General features: G+C 42.6%; 1 long non-coding RNA gene across 1 annotated transcript; it reads left to right on the forward strand.

The window, feature by feature from the left end:
* Positions 1 to 147: 147 nt before the first annotated feature.
* LOC119261935 lies at positions 148 to 974 on the forward strand. The gene is made up of 2 exons (XR_005129295.1): positions 148 to 293; positions 338 to 974. It is a non-coding gene; the product is annotated as an uncharacterized LOC119261935 (long non-coding RNA).
* The last annotated feature ends 7,379 nt before the right edge of the window (positions 975 to 8,353 follow it).

The following is an 8,353-nucleotide window of genomic DNA, read 5'->3' on the forward strand; positions in this document are numbered from 1 at the left end:
ACAGGACGCTGCCCACAGGACGCTGCCCACAGGACACCGCCCACAGGACGCTGCCCACAGGATGCTGCGAATGACTCACCACCCAAACAGTAGCTGCTCTGTGAGGGTCCATGGGGGTCCTGACTGAAGAACAGGGTAACAGAGTATCAGAGAAACAGATGGACTACAGTCTGTAACTGTAGAACTACAGAGTGCTACTCTTTGTTACACACTTACAAAACGCTGCCCACAGGACACTGTTGGCTGGATATTTTTGGTTGGTGGACTATTCTCAGTCCAGCAGTGACACTGAGGTGTTTAAAAACTCCAGCAGCACTGCTGTGTCTGATCCACTCAGACCAGCGCAACACACACTAACACACCGCCTACTACAAAGTGCAGCTGTCCAGTAAGTGGAGCTGATAAGATGGACAATGAGCGCAGACAGAAGGAGGTGGACGTGACGTTACGTACATTTGCTATTTTAATTATAAGAAACTAAAAATAATAATAATCTGGAATCAGTGTTTTCAGTAATATGAATCCAATTTAGTGGGAATCAAGTGATTCTAATGAAGCCTGTACAACTTCACAGCTTTCAAATAAGTATTAGGACACTAGGAAGCCATCACTGAATAAAAACGAAAACATTCTAGATGTGTCCAGAATGATGATTGATTCCAGAAAGACCGGAAACACTGTACGTCACTGAGAAGGACGTTTAATAAAATTAAAATCCAGAATTCATCATATTACAAAAGTCAATTACAAGAAAAACAACAAAAAATATTGTGAATATTAGGGCTGAGCAATATGACAATATATATCATTATCGTGATGCATTCTGTCAAAATACAATACAGAATGATGCTTTTCTGTGTCACCAGTACTAGAAGACACGGACTGACCGCGTGTCTCGTTTATAAAGAGAGTGAAATCGCTGTTTAGTGCAACACCGTGTGCCAAATGCTGAATAAAGATCTTTGTATTTGTCATTTTTGATGGTGTGTTTTTTTTAATGTAACACTGCTGGTTCCTTTGTCTCTGTTCCTGCTGGTCAGACGTCTGAAATAAATAAATATGGTGAAATATCGTGCAAATTTCAAGTATCATGATAGTCGGTGGCTGGAGGTCAGGGAACTGGCTCCGTGACCGGAAGGTTGCTGGTTCGAGCCCCTCGGCTGACAGTCCATGACTGAGGTGTCCTTGAGCAAGACACCTAACCCCCAACTGCTCCCCGGGCACCATGGATAGGGCTGCCCACCGTTCCGGGCAAGTGTGCTGACTGCCCCTAGTGTGTGTGTGTGTGTGTGGGCTCACTAGTGTGTATGTGGTGCTTCACTTCACGGATGGGTTAAATGCGGAGGTGGAATTTCTCCGTTTGTGGGATTAAAAAAGTATCACTTATGTTTTTGCCATGTCGCCCACCTCTACGAAATATAATTACAGTGTGTTATTTATACTTTAGTAATGCCTTGAAATATTGAATAAAACATGTCTTGTAGACTAACGAGCTAATCCACGTTAAGAGTTATTCTATAGAAAAGGGCAAAACTGTTAATATGGCTTGTGCTTCCAAATTTCCATAATTTACCATGTTAGGATCAAAGCCTCCAATAATACCACGGATTTTCTGTCATTCCATTATTATTTATGCCAAATGAGGTGGTGTCTAGAAGTTTTGGCACCCCCAGTAAAATGCCATTTTTCTTGGTTTTCTGAGCAAAAAGAAAAAACAATAACCCTGCAAATAAATAGAAAAGAATTTACTAAAACGGCAGTAAGATGATTTGCTCCCTGTAGAGGAACTAATGAAATCAACAAAAGTGATCTGGCTGGGGGTGTTCAAACTTTTGCATGCAGCTGTATAGAGTGAAGAAAAGTGATTTGTTTAATTTACTTTCATTATTTCAACATAAATAAAATACACACTGCTCAAAAAATAAAGGGAACACTCAAATAACACATCCTAGATCTGAATGAATGAAATATTCTCATTGAATACTTTGTTCTGTACAAAGTTGAATGTGCCGACAACAAAATCACAAAAATCATCAATGGAATCAAATGTATTAACCAGTGGAGGCCTGGATTTGGAGTCACACACAAAATTAAAGTGGAAAAACACACGACAGGCTGATCCAACTTTGATGTGATGTCCTTAAAACAAGTCAAAATGAGGCTCAGTGTTGTGTGTGGCCTCCACGTGCCTGTATGACCTCCCTACAACGCCTGGGCAGCTCCTGATGAGGTGGCGGATGGTCTCCTGAGGGATCTCCTCCCAAAGAAATGCCACCCCACACCATTACTGACCACTGCCAAACCGGTCATGCTGAAGGATGTTGCAGGCAGCAGATCACTCTCCACGGCGTCTCCAGAGTCTGTCACGTCTGTCACATGTGCTCAGTGTGAACCTGCTTTCATCTGTGAAGATCACAGGGCGCCAGTGGAGAATTTGCCAATCCTGGTGTTCTCTGGCAAATGCCAAGCGTCCTGCACGGTGTTGGGCTGTGAGCACAACCCCCATCTGTGGACGTCAGGCCCTCATACCATCCTCATGGAGTCGGTTTCTAACCGTTTGTGCAGACACATGCACATTTGTGGCCTGCTGGAGGTCATTCTGCAGGGCTCTGGCAGCTCCTCCTGTTCCTCCTTGCACTAAGGCGGAGGTAGCGGTCCTGCTGCTGGGTTGTTGCCCTCCTACGGCCTCCTCCACGTCTCCTGGTGTACTGGCCTGTCTCCTGGTAGCGCCTCCAGCCTCTGGACACTACGCTGACAGACACAGCAAACCTTCTTGCCACAGCTCACATTGATGTGCCGTCCTGGATGAGCTGCACTACCTGAGCCACTTGTGTGGGTTGTAGAGTCCGTCTCCTGCTACCACGAGTGTGAAAGACCACCAACATTCAAAAGTGACCAAAACATCAGCCAGAAAGCAGAAAGGTACTGAGAAGTGGTCTGTGGTCCCACCTGCAGAACCACTCCTTTATTGAGTGTGTCTTGCTAATCGCCAATAATTTCCACCTGTTGTTTATTCCATTTGCACAACAGTTGTGAAATTGATTGTCAGTCAGTGTTGCTCCTAAGTGGACAGTTTGATTTCACAGAAGTTTGATTGTCTTAGAGTTATATTGTGTTGTATAAGTGTTCCCTTTATTTTTTTGAGCAGTGTATTACACAGTTACTAATAAAGGTAAAATGAAAGAGTTTTTATTTCTATAATTAAATCTATTATTATCTCCTAAAAGATACTGTAAGATCTCAGGCAGGCTCAGCACCTCCTGCTCCTTTAGACCTTGCTAGTGTATCTGCTGGACCAAGTGGGAGGTGTTAGATCTCAGTGCTTCAGTCTCGTCCTGCTTTATACGCCACGGTGCTTCAGCCTGAGGGCTGTGTGGGTTGTTTGTGGTGAAAGACTCCGTCATGTGGAAACGCCCTTCCTCAGTGTGTTTCTCTCTTCCTGTCTCGCCGTTTCGGAAAGAGTCGGTTCCTCAGTCACAAATTAAAGTCAACCTGAAATCAAAACAGACCTTTGTTGCCTTGTTGGCTCACGTTCTCTGTCAGATTCGGCTCGATTTCTCGGATCGTAGCAGAATGTTTTTGGTAAGCGACTCTAGCCGGTGTGCAGGAGCTAATATTGGAACAAGCAGCTGATGGGACGTCGGCCTTATAGAACCTTATAGAACCTCTTTATTACTGAATTAGTACCGCGTTAGAGGAAGACCCGTAGAGCAGCAATGAGCTGGGTGATTGGCCTCAGACGCGCCGCTGTAGAGGATCTACAGATACTTTATCACCAAACTAGCTGGGGATGCTTGATTATCAATAACATTAAGGTTAGGGTTAAGGGTAGGTTTAGGTGTAGATGAAGGTTTAGGTCTAGGTGTAGGTTTTGGTCTAGGTGTAGGTTTTGCCTTGAGGTTAAGGTTAGGGTTAGGTCTAGGTGTAGGTTTTGGTCTAGGTGTAGGTTTTGCCTTGAGGTTAAGGTTAGGTCCTGGTGTAGGTTTTGGTCTAGGTTTAGGTTTTGCCTTGAGGTTAAGGTTAGGGTTAGGTCTAGGTGTAGGTTTTGTTCTAGGTGTAGGTTTTGCCTTGAAGTTAAGGTTAGGTCCTGGTGTAGGTTTTGGTCTAGGTTTAGGTTTTGCCTTGAGGTTAAGGTTAGGGTTAGGTTTAGGTGTAGGTTTTGGTCTAGGTGTAGGTTTTGCCTTGAGGTTAAGGTTAGGGTTAGGTCTAGGTGTAGGTTTTGGTCTAGGTGTAGGTTTTGCCTTGAGGTTAAGGTTAGGTCCTGGTGTAGGTTTTGGTCTAGGTGTAGGTTTTGCCTTGAGGTTAAGGTTAGGGTTAGGTCTAGGTGTAGGTTTTGGTCTAGGTGTAGGTTTTGCATTGAGGTTAAGGTTAGGGTTAGGTTTAGGGTTCAAGGACAGATTTAATAGAGCATTTCACACTCAACTTCAAGATTTAGCTGAATGTTAGTTAATGACAGACTGAGCATCCAAATAAAGTATTACCAAAATTAGTTTGTTTATGGTTATTAGAGTCATAAACACTTTAAAATCGTTCATATAGCAGTAACAGCACTTTTGTAAGCAGCTGTTGTATCTGAGGAATATGAACATCGGAACCAGCACCACAATGTCTGTAATGCAAGTGACTGCTGTCTAAAACGAGCAGTGACTTTCTGTAATGTTGATAATAGAAAATAATAGTAAATCGTTTTCTTTGGAGACTATTTTCAAAAAACACTTTGGGCCAAAATCGTCTCTGAAACCCGTCATAAATGTGTTGGGCATCCGGCAGAGTATTCCAGACCATTTTCTGTAATCGTTTTCTGTGAACAGTTATGGCTCTGTTTGTTTCTCTGCAGTGGATCATTTCACAGCAAACCACTCTGACTTTGTTCACATGGGAAATATTTCATTATGTGGAAATAGGGTTAGTGGAAAACAGTGGAATTACATGTTAATTTCCTCTCTAAATGCACCCTTTTCACCTAAAAATACCTGAAAAAAAACTGAAATTATGAGGCTTTTTTTATCTGTTAGCACCAGGCCATCATGTCCTGAGGAAGGTGTAGTAAGAGCTTGTGGTCCGAGTCGAGTCTGATGTTTTTAGGCCCGACAGACCAACTGATACTCTTTTCTTGCTTATTTATGTCACCGCAGTAGCAGCGAGGCTCGGTTTTGTGTCCATGCTCTATTCCAGACGTAGATCTGCCTGTTTGTGTCATCATCTGTCATTAGGGACGTTAATGGTTTCCATAGGAACCGTGCAGCATGCTAAGCAGACAGCAATTTGCCCACTGCTATGCCAATTTGTATTTATGCTACATTTTTCATTTGGATACCATTTAGGCGCTGATCACCTACAGTGATGACAGACACGGGGCCGATTATGCCGTCTAAATGAGGAGCAGAGGAAGACGACGGTTAGATGGGTGATTAGCAAGTTTGTGCCTCTGCGTTTCCACCGTTATTATTTTTCCCTTTATTCCAACAGGGCTGATTTATACAGTGTCCCCTTTTTCCTCATTAGCGCTTGATTTTCTACTTGAGCCAAGGCTGAATCCTAATTATTGCTGCTTATATTTTATGCGCTACATTTTTTGTCGGAGTCACAAATGAAACAAAACCCAGGCGTCGACACTCATCGCGTTTCATTTCTGTTGATTTTAACTTATTTTTAATACAAAATTGGTTTATAGTTGTAAAGTGCACACATGCGAGGAGGGCCCTTGACAAGGCGGCTGCTTAACATTTAGGGGCTGTAAGCGACATCCTGCTTGGAGGCCCCCACCCACCCCAGTCGTTTGGTGTGCAAAAGAAGGGCTAAAAGAGTGGACTCGTTTTTCTTATGTACTTATTTTATTTTTTTTACCCAGTTTTCTCCCCAATTTAGTCATCTCCAGTTCCACGTGCCAATCAGGACTCCTCCAATCACACGACACCACCAACGCTAGGAGGTCTCCTCTGAGACCCGTGAAGCCAGCCTGCTGCATCTTCTCGAACAGCTGCCCAGGCAATGGACAGCTGAACACGCTCTGAGGAAAGTGCGAACAGAAGCCCCGACCGACCCACTGACCCACAGACCTACCTACCTACATACCTGTCAAAACTCCAGCCAATCAGGCTCCCGAGTGGCGCAACCGTCTAAGCGTTGGCCGTGTCGTCAGGAGAATAGGAGTTCCCTGATGATGCTACAGCCATTCCGTAGCTGGGAGTCAGAGAGAACACAATTGGCCTCACTCTCTCTGGGCGGGTAGGATGGTGGGTAGGATGGTCAGCGCAGGTGTCTGTTAGCTGTATTAACAGACCTGGCAGTTGGCGTTTTCCTCCGAGCGCGTTCAGCTGTCCTGTGACGTTGCGTGAGTGGCAGTTCGTAAAGACGCGGTGGCTAAATGGTTCTTGGGTTGGTACGGAAAAAACTCAGAATAGAAAGTGCAGAAAGTAGTCAGTACAGAACCTTTGCATATTATAGGGATTCTTCAAACTTTAAGAAGGTTCCTCAGACTTGCCCACCTCAACTAATAGCTCTTTAACCACGGAAAGGTTCTTTGGGGAACCAAAAGTGGTTCTATGACATCAAAGAACCCTTTTTGTTATGTTTTTGTTTTGATTTTGTTAAAGAACCCTTTAGTAATGAGCAAATATGAAATCTCTCTCTCTCTCTCTCTGTCTCTCTCTCTGTTCTCTCTCTCCCTCTCTTCCTCTCTCTCTCTGTCTCTCTCGCTCTCTGTTCTCTCTCTCTCTCTTTATTTGATCTGATGTTCAGTAAATGTTGGTGAAATCTGACCGAACTGGACTTTATTTGATCTGATGTTCAGTAAATGTTGGTGAAATCTGACCGAACTGGACTTTATTTGATCTGATGTTCAGTAAATGTTGGTGAAATCTGACCGAACTGGACTTTATTTGGTCTGATGTTCAGTAAATGTTGGTGAAATCTGACCGAACTGGACTTTATTTGATCTGATGTTCAGTAAATGTTGTTGAAATCAGACCGAACTGGACTTTATTTGATCTGATGTTCAGTAAATGTTGGTGAAATCTGACCGAACTGGACTTTATTTGGTCTGATGTTCAGTAAATGTTGGTGAAATCTGACCGAACTGGACTTTATTGGATCTGATGTTCAGTAAATGTTGGTGAAATCTGACCGAACTGGACTTTATTTGGTCTGATGTTCAGTAAATGTTGGTGAAATCTGACCGAACTGGACTTTATTTGATCTGATGTTCAGTAAATGTTGTTGAAATCAGACCGAACTGGACTTTATTTGATCTGATGTTCAGTACATGTTGTTGAAATCTGACCGAACTGGACTTTATTTGATCTGATGTTCAGTAAATGTTGGTGAAATCTGACCGAACTGGACTTTATTTGATCTGATGTTCAGTAAATGTTGTTGAAATCTGACCGAACTGGACTTTATTTGATCTGATGTTCAGTAAATGTTGGTGAAATCTGACCGAACTGGACTTTATTTGATCTGATGTTCAGTAAATGTTGGTGAAATCTGACCGAACTGGACTTTATTTGATCTGATGTTCAGTAAATGTTGGTGAAATCTGACCGAACTGGACTTTATTTGGTCTGATGTTCAGTAAATGTTGGTGAAATCTGACCGAACTGGACTTTATTTGATCTGATGTTCAGTAAATGTTGTTGAAATCAGACCGAACTGGACTTTATTTGATCTGATGTTCAGTAAATGTTGGTGAAATCTGACCGAACTGGACTTTATTTGGTCTGATGTTCAGTAAATGTTGGTGAAATCTGACCGAACTGGACTTTATTGGATCTGATGTTCAGTAAATGTTGGTGAAATCTGACCGAACTGGACTTTATTTGGTCTGATGTTCAGTAAATGTTGGTGAAATCTGACCGAACTGGACTTTATTTGATCTGATGTTCAGTAAATGTTGTTGAAATCAGACCGAACTGGACTTTATTTGATCTGATGTTCAGTACATGTTGTTGAAATCTGACCGAACTGGACTTTATTTGATCTGATGTTCAGTAAATGTTGGTGAAATCTGACTGAACTGGACTTTATTTGATCTGATGTTCAGTAAATGTTGGTGAAATCTGACCGAACTGGACTTTATTTGATCTGATGTTCAGTAAATGTTGGTGAAATCTGACCGAACTGGACTTTATTTGATCTGATGTTCAGTAAATGTTGGTGAAATCTGACCGAACTGGACTTTATTTGATCTGATGTTCAGTAAATGTTGGTGAAATCTGACCGAACTGGACTTTATTTGATCTGATGTTCAGTAAATGTTGGTGAAATCTGACCGAACTGGACTTTATTTGGTCTGATGTTCAGTAAATGTTGTTGAAATCTGACCGAACTGGACTTTATTTGATCTGATGTTCAG

The sequence above is a fragment of the Pygocentrus nattereri genome, chromosome 21, assembly GCF_015220715.1.
Source record: "Pygocentrus nattereri isolate fPygNat1 chromosome 21, fPygNat1.pri, whole genome shotgun sequence".
In the NCBI taxonomy this organism is placed as follows: Eukaryota; Metazoa; Chordata; class Actinopteri; order Characiformes; family Serrasalmidae; genus Pygocentrus; species Pygocentrus nattereri.